Source organism: Lygodium microphyllum, chromosome 9, assembly GCF_053477565.2.
Source record: "Lygodium microphyllum isolate KBCC chromosome 9, Lygodium_microphyllum_v1.1.10, whole genome shotgun sequence".
Lineage (NCBI taxonomy): Eukaryota > Viridiplantae > Streptophyta > Polypodiopsida > Schizaeales > Lygodiaceae > Lygodium > Lygodium microphyllum.
This window is the reverse complement of record NC_141143.1, coordinates 91,837,663-91,862,327: the sequence shown is the minus strand read 5'-3', so window position 1 is coordinate 91,862,327 and position 24,665 is coordinate 91,837,663.

The window sequence follows — 24,665 nt, the reverse complement described above, 5'->3', positions numbered from 1 at the left end:
TATAATGGGTTTCTAGGTTATACACTTAACTTGGTTGCAAAAAAGGATGTCCTCAAATTGGAGAACCATATTTTATCAAAACATAACAATGAGTTACTGTAGAAGCTAGAGGGCTATCAACAGAGGATTCATTCATTGGAGAAACGCATCAAATCTTATCAATGAAAGTAAACTATTTTAGGCCTTCAAAATCGACAAAAGACTCTTAGAAATATTAAGAGTCTCAGATGAGGAGGAGGTGGTTGTAGTAAAAGAATCCAAGCATCAATGTACTTTTTTTTTCACTTTAAAAATATTAAATATGACTTTGTTTATAATTAATTGTATTGATTTGTGATTTTGATTTTTTTTAGATCTCTTCTTCAAGTGAATGTGAGTGAAAGAGATTCTTTGAAAGCATCTGTAGAGGCCAACATGACCACCAAGACCCACGGATCGCTCATTATTCAAGCTTTCCAAGCCGAGCACTAATGGCTACCTCTCACATAGTCGATGCACCATCCATCTCTACGAGTGTAGTGAGCTTACCTCGATGCTCGATCGAGTTGTCTCCTCTCTTGAGCACTCTGGTAGCTCCATGATCCAAGTGCAAGCTTCAAGCAAGCTCCACGCTCCAAGCTCCATTTCCACGAGAAGAAGAAGAAGAAGAAGAAGAAGAAGAAGAAGAAGAAGAAGAAGAAGAGAGGAGAAGATGGAGAGCTTCTCCACCACCACAATCCCTTACTCTCACACTCACTCCCTCACACTCCCTCTCTCAAGCACAAGCTCAAGCAAGCAAGCAAGAAGAAGAAGAAGAAGAAGAAGAAGAGAACTACTTTTGACCACACACAAGAATGGGCTTCTCATTCACTTTTCAACTTTATATACAAAACCCTAAATCCCTTTTGGCCAGTCATCCCCTTATCCCCTTTTTCACATGGCTGGACATGGCCTAGGCCATTTTTCCCTTTTGGGCAGTCATCCCCTTATCTCTTTTTTCACATGGTTGGACATGGCCTAGGCCATTTTTCCCATTGTCCTCCTATCTTCCTAGCTTCCTTTCCACCGCCTATCTACCTTTACAATTTGCATGGGTGAGAGCCTGACACTCATAAAATAAATCCTGGTGCGCCTTGTGCTCTTTTAAAAAATTATTGACTTGTGCTTTTTCTTGTGCGTCTTTCTCCTTGCTTTGGGACTATTTTACACTTCTTGTGTTTTTGAATTCTTCTTTGGCGACGCGCCTTCGTTCTCCATTTCACTTTTGCCTTAGACTTATCTTCTACTTTAGATTTTCCACCTTGTTTGTTTGAGGGTTAACATTACCCCCCTCTTAGACGAGTGACAGTCCTATGGCACTCACCGTCATAGGTAGCAGCCTTTGGCATGCACCAAAGATGTGGGTAGAAGGAGCATCTATGGTTTACCTTGGAGGATTTTTGATAGCGGTGCGGATGAATGTTGTTTGGGGCATGTTGGTTCCCTGGGTGGCTGGTGGTCAGGTTGTTGGAGTTGGGGAGAGGGCTGTTTGTTATTGGGAGTCACACGAAGGGCTAGCACAAGTGTTGGTTTGTGGGGATTCCATACATGACGGTTCTTTGATGGGCTTGCATGATGAGAAAGGACGAGAGTTCAGAGTTGAGTGGTGATGAAGAGCTGTTGGTGTTTTCGTTGGAGTCATCAATGCCTGCAATTGAAAACCTCTCACATGGTCCCTCCCTAGGGGTGGTGCTAGTCTTCGTATTGTGTGCACAAGATGTAGTTTGATTAGTTTGGGAGACAGGTTGAACTCTAAGCAAGCTGAGAGTAATGGCCTACACTTGAGGACCCAAATTATGTATAGGTTATGGTTCAGATATTATGTGAGTGCTCGTGCATACTTAGATATTACATAGTTAGAAGACTGCTAGTCCGGTTCCTTGTATCAATGTGTGGATGAAGCAAGGGTTCAATGGGGTGGAAAAAATTGTTAATGTTGAGGAGAAGTACACACGAAGGTTTTTTGAGGCATCATCTGTGATTTTGACAACACGATGTAGCATAATTGAGCTTATTGACACCTTAACTTTTGGTAGCTAGTAGCTAGTTATGTTGTTCGAAGAGCATGGTGTACTTTCCATGGTCTTTCTACCTTGCTTACCACTATTGATTGCAATGGTACTGCGATGGAGTGGGAAAAAAGAATCGTGCAAATGGGTCAAGGTGACAGGTCTAACCATAAGCGAGACAAGCTCCGTAGGTATATCCTTCCCTTGATGGGCCCTGAACAATTGTGGGGGGTGTGTAAGGGGCTAGGAGCTAGGGACGGAGCAAGCCGACCAATGTTACTAGATGTGCCTAATTTGAGGACCCCTAGACGCTATGTTGTGATTGTGAGTGCTTTTTCTTTAATAACATGAATACAATCATTGCAATATGTTGAGGCTATCATCCTTTCATTTGGATTGGGAAATGTCGAGATCCAAAGGCTGCGAAAATGGATATTACAATGATGATTGTGTTACTAGTCTCAATATTAGAGGAATACTTGTTGAGATGAAGAGACACTTGAGATTTTGCAAACCTCTTTGTAATATGTGAGATATTGGTACAATTGAGGTAGCAACTACAGTGAGCCAAATGTAGAGTTTGGCCAAGGAAGAGAGAGTAGCCAATAATTATGCTTTTGGCCATGCTCAAATGCAATGTGGGCATTCTGTAAGGGTGATTTTCTCTTCCAGTAGTGGGGCTTCTGTCATGGTTCTTAGTTCTTGGTATTTCTGTTGCTTTTCTGTAATGGCTCTTTGTGGGGTTGGTGGTCTTATGGTAACTTGGACATTGAACTCTTTCGTACACAGATACATGTGTCCTCCTGTATCAACTTAACAACTCGTGAGAGTACATGCAAGTCATATGTTTCAACTGTAATAAGCATGTGCAATGCAAAGAGACATCACATATCTGAATCCCATGGTATTGACTTCGATGCATATCACCTGTGCTTGATTATCTTTTTCGTTAAAGATGTGAAATGTATTAAAAGTAGATAGGGCAAGTTTGTATAGTTGGGAAACATGTCCCTTTTAACTACCTAAAGACAAAAAATCATGGCAAGATAGCACTTGATAAGCATCTCATACAAAATAGGGGGTATTATATTTGTATGAGGCAAGTGAGTTCGTATGACCAAACGACTGGGGCATTGCTGGTGGTGAGCTCCTATTAGGCAAGGCAGGGGAGACATCGACTGGAACCCAAATGGTGTAATCCTTGGCCGTTGATGTATCAAGAATGCTCTAAAACAGTTCAACAATTTCATTCTTGATTTTTGCTTATTTTTCCTCTTTCGAGCATCTAGTGCCCGAGTGTTTGGGGAAGGTCTGCAATTTAGGGTTCTCTACCCTCCGAGCATTCCTTGGAACCTACAAAATGTGAATCAAGGGTTAGACCCCGAGGCAGGAAGAGCTATTCGCATGAGAGAGAGTACACAATGGGTTAACATGTGCATATGATGAGGAGAGCTGAGGAGAGGCATGCAGTATTTGCTATAAAGGGATGGCCCTAGTGATGATACTCATCCTGCCTCAAGTGTGGGATGGATTCTAGCCAATAGCATATCTTCACTCATGTCGAGTTGTGTGGACTAGTCGTGATGGAATGGAGTAGGGCTCATCCCCAAAAGAATAGATAAAAAAGGAAAAAAACCTGTAGGAGGGGATGGCACCCCATCTGCGCCCTCAAAGGTATTGGCCAGGTCTTCTAATGATGGTAATGAGGGCTACATGCCCTCCACCTGGAAGCGAAAATGGTCACCAGACTTTTAGACATGTGGTGAGGGGAGGACCTGGGGAGCTTAGCCTGTCAAACCCAAAATCTTCTTCCTATGCTTGACTATCATTGCTTGTGTGTTTTGGTATTATTTATACACAGTCACAAAACTCACCGTTTATTTATGTACAATTTATGAATCCATGTCACTTCATGAAGATCAGAACCAGTTGTAGAACTCAGGATTTTACTGGAGTGTGGCACACGCATCCAGTGCTCATGGCAACCTACTCAATATCAATAGATATTTTGCAACATTGAGTACCATGGTACCTTGTCTGAGTCTACTCGCAATATGTAGCTCCTCCTCAGTGAGAATCTTATCAACCAAAGAGTTCTCTTAGATAGTTCCATCTAAGTCCATAGCCCGAATGGCAGTCAGTACTCGAAAGGAAGTTGGTGCAACATAGGTTGGGTCTCATTGAGACCATCATTTGGCCAAATGCTCCTTTGAGACTGTCATAATCTGGGCTCCCAATTCAGTCATTGTAACCAGGTTTTCAATCCAACATTTTTCAAATTGACTTCGACCCTCTGATTGTCGCTTTAGTTGCTTTATCTCTAAGAGATTTGGTTAGCAAAGCACTTCCTTAAATGTCACAATTAAGCATAGTTTGTCAGCCTCCTCGTGAGAGATGAGTTGCATGCGCTCATGTAGGAGCATGTCATAGTGGTCGTTAAGATATTCTTGATCTTCCCATGATAGAGGACATGGCAAGTATACTTCAAGCTGCTCCCTAGGGAATGTACCCATGTTTGTAAGGACATAGACACATGCGAATAATTTGAGTTTAGCATCCAACTCAATCAAGCACTCTATGACACTTCTATGTTCTATGAAGGCTTTCTTGGTTGCTATCTCATGCAAGGTTCTAGGAGTTTCTCTAGGCTTTAGCATAGCCAGGGGGTCAAGCCAAGATGAGCAAGATTGGTCAATGCTAAAATTGCTTATATCCTTGGGTTTTTCATGTTTCTCCTGAGGCTTTTGTTGCTATTCTGTCATGGTTCTCCTTGAATGTGACTGGTATAGTCTTGTCACCTTGTTGTGACAGTGTTGTATCCACTCTTGATTGGTCAATGTGAGTTCTGTTTTATCGGTGGATTGAGTATTGCAAGCAACCACTGATGGTAATGGTTGCTTTGATTTTTCAGAACAGGCAGAAGTGTTTGAGGTTTCATCGTTGTGAGGAGAGTTGGCAATGGGTTCATTGGTGGATGGACTCGATGCTTTATTCCTCAGCTCTTTAGCACTTGTGGTCTCAATCTTCTTAGCGTCAACAATCACTTGTAAGTGCCATTGTTTTTGTTGTTTTCTCCTCTTTTTCTTGGGCAATTGAGGTGTATCATTTAAAGATTCTGGACCCTAAACTAAGTCAGCCATTGATAATCTTGGTTGGGCCTCAATCCTCTCTTTCTCTAGTGTGTCCCCATGGGATGTAGCTGCGGCTTTCTGGACAACCTTGTGAGGCTGTGAGGGTACAACTGCCTCTCTTCTTGGAGAGTCTAGCTCTTCATTTAATTCTCTAGTGTTTAGCCCCTCATCCAATTGTATTGGCAATTGCTCCTGGTCGAGTGTTTGCTCTAGACTCTTGTCCTTACCCATTGGAACATGCCTCCATTGCTTCTTATCAGAGTGGGTGTTGTGTTTAGAGTTGTTTTTCTCTCGCTCAGGAGGTCTGGGTGAATCTAGTGTAGAATTAAGAGACAATTTAGGATTCCTACCACATAGGCTTGGACGAAACTAACTGAAGAAGTCAGGGTTGTACTAGGAAGCATAGAGATCTAGGATTGCAGGGTTTTGAGTGAGGTAGAAGACATATGCGCTAACATCAAGAACCGTGCTCCCTACTCCTAGCCTAATGGCCACATGTAGATCTTCTTCTAGAAGTAGTTTATCGTACAAGGGATATTTTTGGACAGCGGCGGCAGAAAGCTGGACCTCATGGACCACTGCCAACACTCGTAATGAGGTCGGGGCAACATACGTGGGATCGTGTATTGATGTCCAAAGGGCTTTCCTTTGCTCAGTGAGTGTCATTAGTCGATGGCCAATTTTGGCTACATAAATTTGATTGGAGTACCATTTTTGCACAAAAATACCTTGTCCTTTCCCTTTTTGTTTGATTGCTTTGAGCTTTTCCTTATTTGTCTCACATTGAGTAGTATAGAGTGAGTGTATCAAGCACAATTCTCTAAGTTATGGCCTTTGGGATATCCTTTATAACTTCTTTAGCAATAGCTACATAGCGGGAGCAAACATGTTGTTGCTCGTCCCAAGTGAGGGGTTTGGCTATGAGCTTTGCATGCTCTCGTGTTGGCCTTCCAATGTCCACATGGACGTACGCATGTGTGATGGCTATCAACTTGTGATCAAGCTTCATTAGGCACTTCATCTCTGATTCGTTGGTCAGATGTCCCATCTCCTTAGCCAAATCTTCAAGAGATTTCTCGTCAGGGCTAGGCTTTAGGTGCTTCGCAAGTATTGGAGGTGTCAAGGATATTGGTTGCAATGCCTCTTCCATAGGTGAATTTCTAAGGACACATTCTACAAGGGGCATCGTCACAACCAAAGGCTATGACTGTTGTGATTCCTGATTGGAAGTAGTAATGGCTAGTTCAGCGGACTGGCCACTATTGGTAGACTGCGGTGTCAAGTCCTTGAGCAGATCAGAAGTGGCCATGTCTTTTTTTGCCCTTTGCGCATTCACTTGTGCAGATCGAGCATCAATTGAGCTAGTCATGATGGATTACACAGGTCTATCCTTAGGCTAAGAGCTAAGGGTGGTGTCATGTCCCAACTCTTGGACATTTGGAAGCTTAGATGGAGATAGAGATTGGGATTGAGCACCTGCACTTGAGGATTGCTATTGTGCTTCATGTGTCTATTTAGAGAAAGAAGGTGTAGGAGTCTTAGGACTCTTAGGTGGATTGGCACTGGGCTGAAAGATTTGCTAATGGCTATTAGACGACTCTACCATTTGCTTTATTGAGTAACTAGCCTTATCATGAGCAACATTGCACCTGTGGTGCTCATTATCCTCTTGGGAAGTCAAAGGCTCCTTGGGCACTAGTGGCTTTTGTTCACACTCAACAGTTACATCTTATATCCGTTTGTTAAGCATACTAGGTTGAGGATCTACCCTTTGAATAATCCCGTTTGGTTTCTTGATTTTAATCGTGAGGGGCTTGGTCACTCCAACGTTTTTGACTCGAGACTTTTTTTTTGTTTAGATTTCCTTCTATGCTTCTTTGCTCTTGATATGTCATGGCCTTCAACTGACAGAGGTGGTTTAGTAGGGGGTTTTGGTATCCAAATCCATATGTTACCTGTGTAATACCCTTGAGCACGTAGCAACGCTTTGGATGTCCATCGCAGTGTTGTATTGACTCTCCATCGATACCTTCGTCTATAAGGCTTGGGCTTCTTTTGTGGTCTTCTACGATATTTGTAAGTCCAAATCTTGTCCTTGGCATTGTCTCCTGACCTTCTTGTTTCAAGCATGGCCTTGCTCACTGGTTCTCGCTATTCAACATGCACTTGTATCAACTCTTTCAACAAGTCCTTGCTCTCATCACTAGGCTTGCTTAGCATGTCAAAATGTTCATTGTCTTTCCCTCAAGGTTTGATGAGGTCACCCTTACTAAAGGTTGTGATTATCCTCACACCCGGTAGTGCCAAGTGTATCCTCTGTGTGCTACATAATCAGCCTCACACTTCGTTACCCTTTTGAAGGGTCTTCCTAGGAGGGTTTCCTTTCCACAATTAGCACGATTTGGAAGAACATGGAATAGGATAGGCAAGCTTTCAGTCTTAATAGTTACAAGGATTTTGCACTTCCCTATAAGTGCTTGTGGGTTTCTCCCGTAAGGACTAAGAGTTGCATTAGTCGGTGTGAGCTCTGGTTGGCCTAGTAGGGTCCATGCTTCATAGGTCAAGATATTAAAATTTGCTCCTTTATTGATGAGAGCATTAATACTATGCTCTCTTTTTTAGGTAAGCTTGATTCTAAGATAAGCAGGCAGTACCATGTCTTCATCTTCCAGGTCTTTGGCTTATAAATTCAAGCCTTTTGATATATGCCTTTGAGTCCCCAACTGCACAACTAGATGTGGATTCTCTACTAATGTCTTGGGTTTTCTATGCAATGTCATTCAAGGTGCATCTATCATCAGGACTGTCATGTCTAGTCATCCTCCCAGTTGTAGCTTGATGTCGTTCCATTTCACTTTGACTAGATACAGTCTAAATGCAATATATACATGCTTTTGTGGTGTGGCCTTTTTTCCCTTGTTAGCTAGATTGGCCCATTGAGGTTCTAGGGTCTATGTTTGTCTTTCTTCCGATATGGGCTTTAGGTTGTTGTTTTGCAAGTGAGATTCTATGCTTGTGCAAAGCCATCACTACATTAGGATCTAATTTGGAGGACCTGCCGCGGCACGTGTTTTCTCTCCAACTTACTTGGGGGAGGTGTGGAGGGGACAGAGCCCCCTTTGTGGGGGTTCGGGGGGGGAAGGGGGGGGGGCAATCCCCCTGGCCTGCACAGCCATTACACTAAATACCATGCACGATTGGAAGGACCGTTTGTAGCCAAGTTTTGAACTACTTACTCGATCTTAGCCTAGTGATAGATCTATAATGTGCTTTTGGCTCTATATGGTCTCTAGGTCAGTTTCAGGGTCTACAAGTTAAAAAATGTGAAAAAATCCAAATTTGACCCAACAGGTCCAAATTGCACAAGCTGAATGTCCCATTCGGCCTCGTTCAAATGGTCGAGGGCCAAATGCAACTGGCTTGAATGGAAAATTTGGCTAGTCTGAATGTGGTTGTCCAAGGGCCGAATGGCCAAATGATGGTGGGCCAAATCGATCAGCAAGCCGAGGGCAAAGTGGTTTGTCTGAATGGGTTTGGGCCAAACGGCTGAGGGCCAAGTCATTGCTTATTTTCCTTTGTTTTTGTGTGTTTTTTTCCTACCCTAATGCATCCAAATCACAAAGCAAACACCTACATTACTCTAACTTACCTTTCCAAATCCAAAAACCAAAAACCTACTTATTAAGGAGATCGAATACCTCTTCAAACTCCCATGCTTCCTACCTATCTACCTCAAGCACCGGTTTGAGGAAAATCCTACTTCAATGCTCAATTCGAAGCGCATAATCACTCAAGGCTTGAATCCGTTGGTCTTGGCGATGGAACCAAAATGTAGAGACGAAGAGCACAAGCTCAACTGCCAAGACCCACAATTTGCTTATTGTTCAAGCGTTCCAAGCCGAGCACTAATGGCTACCTCTCACATAGCCGATGTGCCATTCATCTCTACGAGTGTAGTGAGCTTATCTCCATGCCCGATCAAGTTGCCTCCTCTCCCGAGCACTCCAGTAGCTCCATGATCCAAGCGCGAGCTTCAAGCAAGCTCCATCCTCAAGCTCCAAGCTCCAAACTCCATTGTTGCGAGCAAGAGAAGAGAAGAGAAGAGAAAAAGAGGAGAGCTACTTTTGTCCACACACAAGAATGAGCTTCTCATTCACTTTTCAACTTTATATATAAAACCCTAAATCCCTTTTGGGCAGCCATCCCCTTATCCCCTTTTTTACATGGCTGGCCGTGGCCTAGGTCCTTTTTCCCATTGTCCTCCTATTTTCGTAGCTTCCTTTCCACCGCCCATCTACCTTTACAATTTGCACGGGTGAGAGCCCGGCACTCGTAAAATAAATCCTGGTGCGCCTTGCACTCTTTTACAAAAGTATTGACTTGTGCTTTCTCTTGTGTGTCTTTCTCTTTGATTTGGGACTATTTTGTACTTCTTGTGTTTCCGGATTCTTCTTTGGCACGCCTTCATCCTCCATTTCACTTTTTCCTTAGCCTTGTCTTCTCCTTTAGATTTTTTGGATTTTCCACCTTGTTCGTTTGAGGGTTTCAAAAGATATTTTGGAGAAAAAAAAATTAAAAAGACAAAGAAATAATGCTTGGAGTCATTTATAAATTACAATTGTTTGGATATCGAGTTAGTGCAGAAGACACTAGATAATATTGGTATCAATCGAGATGCTTACATACAACTTTTTTAGCTTTTACAGTCAAATATGGAGCAAGGACAAGTATGTAATTGCATACTTCCAAGGACATCTATGGTTAGAACTATTAGACAGAGAGTAAATAACAAAGTGATGGAGATTGTGGGGTGAGCATTTCCATATCAAGGCTAGCTTCAAGGGCAAGAAAAATGAAGTTGTATTCAATAAATTTAACAATATTTTCCTTGACTTGCCCACCTTATAATGTTTAATGATTAGATTCTACGACTTGTCACTAGAAGAGACACAATGAGTGGCTAGATTTGTGGTTAAACTTGATGAAAGTGAGATTCTAGAGAGGGTCTCTATTACCTTGATTAATAGAGCACTTTCATCAAATCATTGCAATCACTCAATAACATTTAGTTTTCAATCGGTACACATTTGGTGGCTAGGAGCATTTGAAGTAGATACATAGGATTTTGATATATTATATTGGGTTTTTCATCGGACACCAATACTTGATGTTATTAAGAGACAACAAGCAGGAGAATAGTTATTTATTGAAGGATTTGAAACTATAAGATTGAGTAGCACATAGCTGGTGACTTAAAGATACTTAAATGTATGTACAATGTATTAAAGGGAGCCAACTCTAGATCTCCTTGCCTATATTGCATGTTCCCAACGATAGAGTTGAACCCAAGCAATTGGAATAGAGCTCCCTCTAGGCACAACGAGGATCCAGAGTTAAGCCATTCCTAGATATGCCTTTAGTTAATGCCCATGTCTATACACTTCATGCGCTTTGTAGGATAATTGAAAAGCTTGTTCATCTTTATATAGGATTTGCATGGAAGTTAAAGCCATTATCAGCTAGAATAGATGCTATAACAAATATTGAAAAAGTCTTATCTGCAATTGGTTTTCATGGTGGTAATGTTGTTATTGAACCAGATCTTCAAAAGTCCAAGGATGGCAATTGTGTCCCAAAAAATCCATCTATTGGTGGAGTGAAGGCTAGAAGGTTCCTAGACTTTCATAGAAGACTTGGTAAGATAAACTCTAGGAATGGTGGCTCAATTATTAGATGCAATCAATGGAAGTGCCTACATAATGCAGTTAAGGATCATGCGGATAATGGACAAGCTCGGAATAGAAAAGTCAATGTTTGGAAAACACTAGACAAAGTATTCTTTTATTATGATAAAATTGAGTGGAATGATGATGATCTCAAATACTTCAAAAATCAATTGATCCTTTTTAAAAAGAAAATTACAAAAACTTGGGATAATCAACACTTCACTCACTGGTAAGAAGTTTGCATATGTACCTCTAAACTTCTTAGATCCCACTCTCAAAGTAGAGGCTTCTAAGGCTATGCTTGAAGAGATGGACCAACAAATCCAATTGATCCAACATGACATCCAAGCTGATCGAGGAAAAGAGAGCAAATAATGAGCTAACAGTGATCCAAAGTCAAGTATGACCGCTAGGTTAGACCATCTTGCATAAAGTGGGTATGTAACAAACATTGTAGGAGCCAAGAACCATGAGCCAAACACCCAAATGTTTCAAAGCAATCGATGTCAATAGAAGGATATAAGCCCTGGCATCATAAAGAACTCAAAGAGTAAGCCAAGCTAAGTGTGTACCTAACTGATAGGACCTAATAAAGGTTGGGGTTGCTCAAAGCTGAGGTAGTCTCTACTACCGTACATCTCATTAACATGTCACCTTGCAGTGGTATTGACTTCCAGGTGTTGCAGAGGAGGTATGGACAAGAAAGCCTCCCTCATATGCTCATTTCCATGTCTTTGGATGTGAAGCCTTCTACCATGTGCCCAAAGACAAATGCAATAAGCTGGATCCTAAAAGTGTGAAATGGATTTTCCTTGGCTATGGAGATGCAGGTGAGATGAGATATGATCTTTGGGATCCGCAGATGCAAAAAGTGATCCGCAACCATGATGTTCTGTTCCATGAGGACAAAATGCATATACAGCCTCAGAAAGTTGTTGAGATACTACGCAGGGTTATCTGTCAAGAGGAGTCCCCCTACTCCCGCACAACCAGCTAGAGAGCCTGTACCAACAGCCGAACCTCATGGCCAGGATATTAGACAAGATATTAGATAGGATGTTAGACAAGCAGCACAGCCTGCATTGAGGCATTTTGATAAAGATAGATGATCTCTTGGCCGCTATAAGCCCTCCATAAATTATGTCTTGGTTAGAGATGTAGGAGAGCCTCTCACCTATGATGAGGCTATGTGCAGGGGTGATAGTCACTCTTGGGAGAGGGCTATGCAGTCTGAGATTGTCTCGTTGCATAAGAATCATATGTGGGATTTGGTTGGGTTGAGGCAGTTAGTACAGCTGTGCATGTCATAAACAGATCACCTTCTAGTGGTTTGGATTTCCAGTTTGCCATCTTGACATCCAACTAATACAAGTCCAAGTCATGCTAGGCAGCCAAATCCAAGACTAAGCGTAGGGTGGTTATCTTAACCAAAGGAGAAAAGACCTCATGAAAGTCAACATCATGCTCTTGCTTAAAACCCTTTGCTACCAATCTGGCCTTGTATGCCGGCATGGGGTGTCTAGGGGTACTTTTCAACTTATACACCCACTTGCAAGGCAAAGCCCTCTTACCTCCATAAAGTCCTTGAGCACTTTCGTATATAGGATGTGAAGCCTATTGGCTGTCCATTGCCTTCTCATGTGTAGGTATCACAGGTCGATTGTCTGCAAACAGATAAGCAAAGAGTCGAGATGGCCAAGATTCCCTATGCATCCATAGTGGGTAGTCTTATGTATGCCATGATAGCCACCCATCCAAATATTGCATTTTCAGTTGGTATTATGGCATGTTATATGGCTACACCTGGAAAGAGGCATTGAGATGTCGTAAAGGGTATGATGAGGTACCTGAAGGGCACTGCTGATATGTGCATATGTTATGGCAAACAGGATATAGGAGTCATGGGATACACCGACTCTAACTATACAGGAATGTAGATAGTAGCAAGTCCACTTTTGGCTATGTGTTCACTTTTGATGGAGGTGATGTTTCATGGATGTCCAGGGTGCTATCCCTAATTCAGTTTTTATAAGTGCTATTTTTCTAGCCAAGAATCTAATCTTCCATGTGAAGACGAAACACATTGAGGTGAGGTAACACTTCATTCGTGAGGTCATAAAGGATAGGTCTATTGACCTTGTCAAGATCTCAACTGACCAAAATCCTATAGACTTGCTCATGAAAAGCCTCTCTACAGAGCGCTTTGCCTTCCTTAGGAGGTTGACAGGTGTTGGATGAGATGACATCTTTCCTCATCCTATTGTATCTATGTATATGTTGTATTGTCTTTTCTTTTTTATTTTCATTTCTCACTGGATGAGATGACATCTTTCCTCATCCTATTGTATCTATGTATATGTTGTATTGTCTTTTCTTTTTTATTTTCATTTCTCACTGAGGCAGATTTACCTTTAAGTGGAAGGTTGTTGGGGGTAAAGGTGCCTGCCTTTGCCTAGCCGCCCGTGTATTACTACACTGACAATACCTACGCATGTACACTGCAGGCGATAGGCACCCATCACTGTCACTTTATTCTTTATTCTTTCAGTGACATTTGAATAAAGGGAAGGCTGGTCACACATTGTGACTATTGGAGTTTCCACATTGTGTGTGTCTCTCTCTCTCTTGCTCTTGCTCCCACTTGTGCTTCCACTTCAAGGCTCACCTCCCTTTAGCTAGTACCTTTGCTGATGCCTGTACTATCTTTTTCGGGACATAGGCATTCCAATTTATCTCATCCAAGGTGTTGGTCTACAAGGCTCTCCAGCAATGGTACACCTATTCTGTTCATCAGAGTATTATATCTCTGACTTGAGAAAAGGGTGTGGAGTATTTTAGCCTGTAGACAAATGGTGGGATCTAGAATATTAGCTAGGCTAATTCCATCATTAGTGTAAACCTTCTTTTTGTCCATCTCCCTAGCATCCCATACACATCCCTCTTTGGCCTCTTTTCGAGCTTCTTTGCTAATCCTAGTGCCTTCTCCATAATTTCTGGATTAAGGGCAGCTTTCACCCTTCTAAAGGTTTTGCTTTGCGTGATGGACATCGTGCCACTGTTTCTTTGGATGTCACAAGTTCTCAAGAATTCCGTGCACTTGCCATGATCAAAACTTCTTGCCAACCTTCTCTATGCATATGTGGAGATTGCACTAGTCAACTATGTCTCATTGTGCTTTCCTTGTTCACCAACTCTCCCAAATTTTTGACACTACAGTACTTTAGCTAGTTGTAGACTTGCATTTTAGTGGCCAATCAGTACTTGTTGTGCTCTTCCTCTGCAAATGAGAGTTGGCCTGCCATCTTGAGTTCTTGTTATGGCACAACACCTTACAATTAGCTCCTTTGTAAGAGCACCTTTTGCAACAAAGGAAAAGTTTAAGATCGAGCATTATGGAATGGTGCGGTGTTCCAATAAGGAATGGATACTTTTTATACTTCTAGCAATCCACACATTCCAAGCACTAATTCCATAAAAGATTTTCTTAAAGTACAAGTTCCCTTTATTCATCCTTTTTTTATTTTGAACATTCTTTTATTTTGAAATTTGATTTGAAGTTTTGAAGTTCAAGTTATGTTTTCTTTTCCACCTTACCCCCTCCCCCAACATCAGAATGCCACAAGTACTACACCTAGGGTCCTCAAGCTAGATACATTTGGTGGCCTCGATCGGCCCAACCCCCTAGCCCTCCCTATCCCCCCACTTCACACTTAGGGCACATCAAAAGTAGGACACACCTAGGGAGTTTGCACTTCCCTACGGTTAGACCTGTCTCCCTAAGTCACACCCACAGCACCTCCCATGTAAAAAAATTACACATTGAGGTAAGCACATCCCCTAGATAGTGCACTCCCTTTTTCTTTTCGGGTACATTCGACAGCGATTGACCACTAACTTCAAGGGCCACCACCACCCACTCAATCTACTCAGCCTCCATAATCTCACATCCATTTTGTGATGCTTATTCTCCCCATCCAATCTCCACAAAGCCCATCACTAACCCACATGGCAACCCTTCAACCACCCAAGCCCTCATCAACAATAGTTCCTGCAAGTGCCATGGGACTGGCACTCGGTTAGGAGGAAGGTAATGTTAACCCCAGTGTAAAGAAAGAAAAAAAAAAGAATACACAGTGCAAAGCGGAAAAAGACGGCCCGACTGAAGAAATGGGAGGAGAAAATGCCAAAAGCACAATGACAACCTTAAAAGTTCAAGGCAAGTGCAAAAGAGAAAAGTCACATTTTAAATGCAAAGGTGGACTCTAAATTTTTGTAAGAGAGCGATAGGCTCCCTCCTGTGCAATTTTTGTAAATGTAGAGAGCATGGGTGAATGCACAATGCAAATAGGAAAGGAATCAAAAAAGAGGACCTGGGATAAAATGGTCGGGCATGTAAAAAAGGGATGGGTGCCCAAAGGGGATTAGAGTTTTGTATAAAAGGCAAAAAGTGAATGAAGAAGCTCATTCTTGTGTGTGGTCTAAACTAGCTCTCTTCTTCTTTTTGTTCTTGCTTGCTTGAGCTTGTGCTTGAGAGAGGGAGTGTGAGGGAGTGAGGAAGTGAGAAAGTGAGTGTGCGAGGGTGAGGGACCATGGTGAAGAAGCTATACATCTTCTCCTCCCTTCTTCTCTTTTCTCTTCTCTTCTCTTATTTTACATGTGCGGCTATAGAGCTTGTAGCTTGGAGCTTGAGGATCAACATTGCTTGAGGTTGCACCTTGGATCGTGGAGCTACCAAATAGCTTGTGGGAGGAGGCAACTCGATTGAGCATGAAGGTAAGCTCACTATACTCATAGCTATGAAAGCACGCACAACTATGTGAGAGGTAGCCATTGCACTTGGCTTGAAACGGTTGAAGCAATAAGCAGTCCGTGGGTCTTGGTGGTTAAGCAAGAGCTTTCACAAATCCACTAGAGGAAAAACTAAAGACAACATACCAAGTATGTGTATTATCTAAGGCTAAAAATGGCCATCCTGGTGAATAAAAGCAATGAGAGTGACAAGTCCAATGAGATGCTACTTTAGTACTAGTAGGAAAAGGAGAATAGAGAAAGGTTAGAGGCTCAACACAAGGAAACATAGAAGACTATAGCAAGTTGGAAAGAAGAGTTATGTAGTCAAGCTCTACAAATTAAGAAGTTGGAAGAAGATACAAAAGAGGTAGCTAAAAATCATCTACAACTACTAAAGGTAATAGAACATTGGAAATAGGAAAAAGGAAATGTACAACATCACAAACAATGAGTGGAGGAACTAGCCAAGGAAAACAAGGAGTTATAGCACCTCAAGAAATAACACATTGCATCCCTTGAAGCATTGACCAAATACCAAGATAAAGGGCTAGAGCAAGCAAAGAGAAAGGTCGACCAAATGGATGAAAGAGACATATAAATGATCCACGACTACAAATTAGTTAGAGTGTGCCTAGAAAAGATGTTGGCATTGGATAGGGCCAAAGTAGTAGAAGAGCTCTTAAGGATTCAACATCGAAGCTTCACATGCACAATGATAAACATCACAAACCCAAGTGAAGAAGACAATGTGGAGGAGGTAAAAAGAAAACTCTAGGTAGCTAGAGAAGCTTTCCACATTAGAATAGATCCCCTACCACATCAACTGGAAAATGAGCCCTTATGAGAGGAGGTAGTGTAGCAACTAAAGGAAGAGGGGACCCGATTGAAGTGGTTATCAAGATATGATTCATGGATCCCAAAAAACCACTAGTATCACCACTGCCACTAGGGGCAGAAGAGTATGACATGTTAGATCTTAGGGACACAGCTCATCAAGACTAGCCAACTATGAGACAATCATTGGCATAGTCCATTCATATGATACCTATAGAGATCCAAAGCAAAAAATGATGGAGGAAGTGGAAAATTTGAAGGAATGGCGAAAGGCAACCCCCCATACCATTCCAAAAGGAAAAAGACGTCATGGCTATCCACTGGGAGGAGAAAGTTGTTGCCTTAGGGAGATGGGAGACTCAAGCCTCACCCATATCCTTCAATTTCAAAATGTATGGAAAACTCACATTGGTGCTACCCACGACAATGATGCAACACATAACTGACATAAAGGATGCCTTGGCCCAGATATGGATAGATCAGAAGATCAAAACCCAAACCTATGGCAACAAGAAGAAGAGGACTATTGGTACAACAAGGTTGGAAAAATACCCAAATAGTGCAGATCTTTGAGGCATAGCCAAGCTGGAGAAAGGCCATCTTGGAAATTAACAACAATGCATGGCTAGCATTTTGTAGTGCCATGCTCGAAGAAAAGGGAAACCCCATCTACTTGCCCTATCCAGAAAGATATGGATTGGATTTCAACCTTGACCTCCACAGTAGGTATGACTTCCTACTCATCTATAACATCAACGCCATTGAGCCAAAAAATTACCTCAAGTTCCAAGAATAAGATTTGGTTCCATCTTTCACACGATTTGTGGATGCCTTCGTAGACTGCCTGGATCCAACCTTCATCATTACCTACAATTACTCAAAGCTGTTGATATTGTTATTGAACCAAAAGAGAGCTATAGAGGAGGAGGGGTTAGACCTCTTATTTTTTTATGTCAATATAGGAATACACAAGTACTCCATGGTTAGGTTCATCCTCTATGTGCCACCATACTACTAACATTCTGCCTCAAACTTCTGGAGGACATGAACAAAAGTTGCGTCACTAGCTGCAATCACCCATTTTTACCCACTACTCCAATAGCGACTCGAGCTTCAATGAAGAGTTACCCATGAGCAAGGCATACATAGAGTGTTCTCTCAAGCTACTCCACCTACCAGTTAGGATAGAGAAAACAAAATGGATAATTATACCCACACAAAAAAGATCCCCTTTTATCTAAGGGCCCTAAAGTTGAATGCATCTAGTGATTTCGGTTGATTGGCTCCACCTTCAACCCCCTAGCCCTTTTTCCCACACCAAGTTTAGGGTCCTCAATGGAAAGATGTCCCTAGAAAGTGGCAAACATGTCACCTTGAACATGACATCATGGCACAATAACCCCTCATTGATTGGGTAACTCAAGTGTGGGATAGACCTAAGAAGCCTTGGCTTTCCTAGTGCAAATCCATCTCCCAATCACACCTTTCACCCACTTATACATGACCCATTGTGCACAATTTTCCATGCTTGTATCTTGAAGAGCAACCAACAAGAACAATCACCTTCCACCTATCCCTCATTATTGCATGACCTCTTGCCCAACCTTCCACCTTTCCATGCAAGTCTCAAGCATCCTTCCTAGTGTCATGCAACAGTGAGGGGGCTAATGTTAACCCTAAACAAATCAAAGAGCAAAGAAGCAAGAGCAAGGAGGCCAATAAAATTGATTTAATTCAAAAATTGAAGAGCATAGGACACAAAAGCTGATAAAAAAGGTCAAAGAATACTAAAATCTCATAAATGCACTAAATTTGCAAAATCAAGTTGTCACCAGTGATAAATGTTTTTATTATTTTTTGAGCACTAGGCTCTCTCCTATGCAATTCGTAAATCAAAATTAATGCACATTTAAAAGCACATGAATGGAGTGAGTCATGAAGTTTTTAAATAGATAGCCTAAAGTGTCATCAGGAACTCCAAGGACAAGCATAAGCAAAATCACAGGCATCGGGCACCTACAAAAGGCCCTGCCCATTAAGGTGAGAAACCTTAGTGTGATACATTCCAAAGTATTCAAAACCAAAAGGCTTATCTTTTTCTCTTGGTTCTCGTAACCTTCTATGTTGCTCTTTCTTCTATGAAACACCTACTCTATGTTGCTCCATGCATGCTTGGAAAGAAGCTTAAGGGTGAGAGACATAGCTTACTCTCTTCTTGGTGATTCTATCTTGGGCTACAAGGCACCTCTCACCCATCTTCTCACTTCCTTGAGCTCTGCTCAAGTTTGTGGGAGAGAGAGGTAGGTCGTGAGAGGTTGGGCAAAAGGGAGAGGAACACACACACACAAAGAGACAAAGAGACAAAGAGACAAAGAGACATAGAGAGAGGGGGGGGGGATTGAGAGAGGGAGCAAATGGAAGATAGTGGAGGGACTTCCAGATTTCCCTCCCAACAACATAGACAACCTCATCCATAGGCTACTACTCAATGGAAGATAGTGGAGGGACTTCCAAATTTCCCTCCCAGCAGCATAGACAACCTCATCCATAGGCTGCTACTCAAAGGGCTTTGGCACTGCTCAAATTGGTTCACACCGACCTTTGTGAACCTATGGCCACGGCCTCCCTTGGGAAGGCCAAGTATCTCATGCTAATTGTTGATGATTTTAGCCATTATATGTGGCCCTACTTCTTGGAGTACAAGAGCAAGGCATGCTCCCACTTCTGCAAGTGGGAGGTGTTTGCGAAAATGCAAATGTCCTTCAAAGTGTGTGGTGTACAAGCAAACCATGATAGTAAGTTTTGTTTTAACATACTTTCAACACACCATCCAAGAACGGTATAGTGGAGTGCCCCAATCAGACTACGCTTGAAATGGTCCAAGCATAGGAGTCTCTCCCATTCCCTTTGGGGTGAGGTAATGGCTACCGCATTACATATGGGACGATTTTCACAATTCTACCCATGAATGCTTGTGAATCTAGTGTATTTCTATTGATTTGAGTACTTGGACGACCATATTGTGAGTTTGGATAAAAAAGCTAGGGAGAAAACAAGTTGCAAGAAGCTCGGGATTGTTGTCTAGGGTTTTGATACAGCGTTTCTTGCATAAGGCTTCTACTTGCCTAATATCGGTGGATGCTTTAAGCTATCAAATTAGCATTTTTTCTCATTGTGCTACTATGGTAGAATTATTTTTGGCTGCATAGAGTGTCCAAGTTCTCTTCCTAAAAGAGCTTAGTCTAAGCAATCGACCTACACGTGTAGTGTTTGTAACCTGAGGGTGAAGCTGTAGTTGTGCAAAGTCTTTCAAGAGCAATACACAAAATCTTTTTGGAATCTTTTTATCTTCTTTGTGTTTTGATCTTTTTCTGAAACCCATGTGGTTTGTGGATTGACACATATCCCCTTTGACACCGGTATTCAATTACTACTAGGCATCTCAGGTTGAGGTGAGATTTGCAAACTAAGGTTTGGTAAGATGCTCACAAAGGTAAGTAGGTGTGGAATTAGCGAGGGAAGGGGGGCTAGGGGGTTCACAATAGCATTGCTTGAAGGGTTAGGCAATGTAACTTGTCAACTGGTGGAGTGTCCTCCCATTGCTCCAATTATTGTGGTGGGAGGGAGATGGGGCTAAAAAAATGGTTGCAGCAGCTACGCCGTATAATGGCATCTTTTGCCAGTTATGTTGTGACGGGCATGCCACTCGAGGGGAGCTCATTGCTGTCGTTCTTGTAATTGCCGTCAGTCGCGTGAGGATTGACAGCCCGCAACGTTCATGCAACTCGAGTTGTGATGCAAGAAGCGTGAGGATCTCACGGCCAACTGCTCGTTGTATCGACACTCATGCAAAGGTCCCATGTCAAGCATGTGATGATCCAACCTAATCTAAAGTTGCTTGTAATATACCACTGCTGTCAATTGTACATGCCAACTTGTATGTTAGGTCACACCTCTTCCATGCAATCAGTTGTATATTGTAGTGATTGTGTATTGTGCCTGCTGGTCGTATCTAGCCTTGTTGTATGCTGTGTCTAATTGTTCTATGTAAGAACCATTGTGTATGGTGCTAGCTAGTCGTATTGTGGGGGAGGCACGAGTGGCATACTTTGCTATTGGTCATGTAGTACCTTTTCTACAAGTGATTGTTGCAAACAACACGACGATGATGGCAACAACCTTAGTGCTTCTGGCTAGGTTGAGCCTCAACAAGCTAGGTGGAGCTTCAACAAGCAATACGACATGTACGTGGCTATAACTTTAGATGGTGATGTTGCAGGAGATATGATGGTGGTGCATCTACCTCCTTTTTCTGTTCTCTCACTTGAGGATTAGTGATATCATTGATATCCTAATGGCACCTATGGGTTGGAAATAGGTTGAGGAGAAGCACCTACATTGCGGATGATTAGTCCCTCAATATAAGTCTATGCTAGTATCTAAAAATAACTAGACTCACCTTAATTTGGACTTTCTTTTTTTTGTTTTCTATTTTATATGTTTTTTATAATTAAACAAGTATTTTCATTACGTTTTTCTCAAAAAATAGAAAATTTCTAGTGATAGAATGATGTTTAGATGCATGTGTAAAAGGGGCAGGTGCTCCCTAAGGAGAAATACTTGAGTGAATAAAGCCTTGTTTCATTAGCTACCTCAGTTGTTCTTTAAGCTCAATGGCTTTAGGTATACAATCTCTTGGATATAGGTTTGGCTCCAAGAATCAACTCTATGATCAACTTCTCAGTTTGGGGGTAGTTGTATTAGCTCTTCTTAAAAGACATTGTCAATATCAATTATCCATGAAGGTAGCACGTCTTCCTTGGACTTCTCAACCTTATTTAGTCTCATCATATAGACTATTTATCCTTTTCTTAGCTCCTTTCGGATTTAGCTAACTGGACTCTAGTCCTTTTAGATTTTGCTTTAGTCTCCATAATGTTGCCTTCTAAGTCCTAGAAGATAACTTCTTCTTTAGCACATAGGATTTGGGATTTATTCTTCTTGAGGTAGTCCATGCTACTACCACTAATTAGTGTACATGTAGTGAAAATCACCAAAATTGATCCCAAAGATGAAGAACTAGTAACACCAGCTTATCTTAAGATCGAAATCATCATGCAAATAGAGCACACTATTGATGCTCTAATAGATAAGAGAGCTAATCATAATATCATAACATGCAATCATTGGAGAAAGATCAAGAGCAACATGGATCGATCCCTACCACTATTAAAATCAACCCATATAGGAAAAAACATTATAACTTATTAGAGAAGTGCAATGTAGTGTTGAGCATCAAAACTAAAAGCCTCCCTATGATTTTCTATGTACTATCAAAGTGTGAAGGATTTGGGAAAGAAACCCTATCGAGTCAGACATTCAAGACACATACCAAGTGTAATGTCAATTATGACATTCAATGCACCTGACGCAAAGATAATCATAGCTTTTATTAAGGGCAACCTTGTTTCCATAAAGTAGGATTTGCCATCAATGTCTTTAACAATATCAATGCCACCTTTAGGGAGGGGCTTAAGGCCTTGCTCAAAGATTTGCTCAAAACTCAAAAGGGCTAACAAGTACCACTAAGCAAAGTACTCACACCTAAGAAAACCACAAGGAAGTGGATTCCCAAAGCAAAACATAAGAGTAATGAGACTACTCCTCTTGCAAAAGAATTGATGTCATCTAGTTTCCATAATGCAAGATTGAGATGCCATTGATAGTGAAGAAAGATCATCAATAAGCCACGATGAGTCCCCAATACCTTATTACACACCCAAGATTATTATGCTAGCAATAGATGGATATGGCTACCAAGGCCAAAGACCATTTATTTCTCCCCAAGCTACATGGATAACCTTCCTCACCGACCACCACCAACAACCACCACAAATTGAAAAATCACAATTTAAGACCCCTAAACTTGCAAAGAAAGAACCCTTTAAACTTGTGATACTATGTACAAGAAAAAGGAGCCTGCAATGCCACCAATGAGTACTTTATTGTATCCCTTCTACTACATTGAGTACCAAAAAAAAGCAAGCATCTCAACTCATGCCTTACAATCCCCAGTTTTACTAATAAAGCCCTGATTGTGCAAGAGAAGGTACTGTCAAAGCCACTGACCATTGCACAACCAATCGGCAACTCCAAGGACAAAGGAAAGCCAAACCAACAAAATATAGTGTGTAAAAATATTATAGCACTTCCCCTAGGGAGAGAAGGCATGTGAGGTTTTCCATTGTAGAAACGAAACATATAGAGAATCCTAAACCATCATGTATCCCTCAATAACAAGCCTTCCATCCTCTATGACTTGAAACCCAATCTAGTGGCCAGTCAAACTAACCCAACAAGAGAACCACCAAGTTAAGTGCAACAACATTTAATTATGAACTCTTCAACAACTTTGTCACCAACCACCAATTTAATCATTGACCATTAAGTGCAAAACAACATTCCTCTTCAACAATTACCCCTACTCCAAGCACATCCTGACATCCCAAACATGCCATGTCCTCAGTGAAAGCTAAAGTATGCTACCTAAAATAATGAGTGCTATGGGACTAGCACTCTTCTAAGAGGGGAGTAATGTTAACCTTAAAGAAAGAGGGATGTAAAAGTTAAGCCAAAGTGGAATTATGAAAATTGAAATGCCAGAATTATTTTGAAAATGATCATTTTTTCAAATTGCATTTTATTAATTAACAATAAAGTGAATGGAGGACCTCATTATTGTATGTTCAAATTTGAGAGAGCCCTTCTCTTGCTTCTACTTTTTTCTCTTTTGTATTTTGGAGAGAGAGAATGAGAGAGAGAGAGAGAGTGTGTGTGTGTGTGTGTGTGTGTGTGTGTGTGAGGGAGGGAGAGTGTTAGACCATTGGAAGAAGCTCTTCTCCATCTCTATCTTCTTCTTATTGGAGGTAAAGGTGCATGTGCCTAGCCGCTTGTGTATTACTACACTAATAGTACCTGCATACCTATACACTACATAGCAAGTAGTGGGCACCTATCATTGTCACTTCATTCTTTATTCTTTCAGTGACAATTGAATAAAGGGAAGGCCAGTCACACATTGTGAAGTGTTGGAGTTTCCACATCTCTCTCTCTTGCTCTTGCTCCTTCCACCATAGCTCTTACTTATACTCGCATGCTTCCACTTCGAGCTCACTCCCTTCAACTAATATCAAAGCCATCTTCCCCAAAAGCTCAATCTTGACCCATCGGCTTCCATTTGAATACCTACAGTAGTTCTTCTTTCCCAAAAACTCAAGCCCAAACCATCAGCTTCCATTTGAATACCTATAGTAGTTCTTCTTTAAGGGTAGCCATGGATTCTTCAACCCAAGGTATGCATTGAGCTTCTTCTCCCCTCTTTAGGCTTGTTCTTCAACCCAAAGTATGCATTGAGCTTACTCAGATTCTTCTCCCCTCTTCAGGCTTGTTCTAGGGCATCATTTGGCCTACTCGAGCACCTTAGAGTGTTTCAGGAGCTCCATCATCATTGGTAGTAGTAGCCACATGAGCAAGGATAGCCAACGTGATTTGTGCTTGGCTATCCTACTCTTTCTCTTGCTTCATCCCACCTCTTCCAGTTGAAGGCATTGGTCCCATCCCTTGGCAACCTTTGTGGACTCTTTTTCAACATTTTTCTTGTGATTTTAAGCGCTATTTGAGCTCCATACTCTTTGCTCTTTATTGTATACAGTAGCATACCTACTATCATACAAATATGAGAGGATCTACTTCAGTGTTTGAAGCTTGTACATGCTTCTCGGGATGTCTATCTGCACATGTATGGATGCCAAATACTTGGGGATGATATAGCATTGATGTGAGAACTACTGGGATGATTTGAGCACACATTTGAGCTTGAGCTCTTATAATACACACAATACACAAAGACTACACATAAGATATAAAGCTAAAAACCCTAGTCTTTCTTCTTCTCCTTCCTCTCCATTATGGCAATCTATGAAGAATAAAGAGAGAGTATAATACATAATATACAAGAGGTCCATAGTGCGAACATGCTAACTAGAAAGATGATTAGATAGATATCCCATAACTTGGGTAGGTGGACTAACTTATGTCGTGTTAAAAAGTAGAAAACCCTAGTATGTATTTCTCTATTTTCCTTATTATTGCCTCAC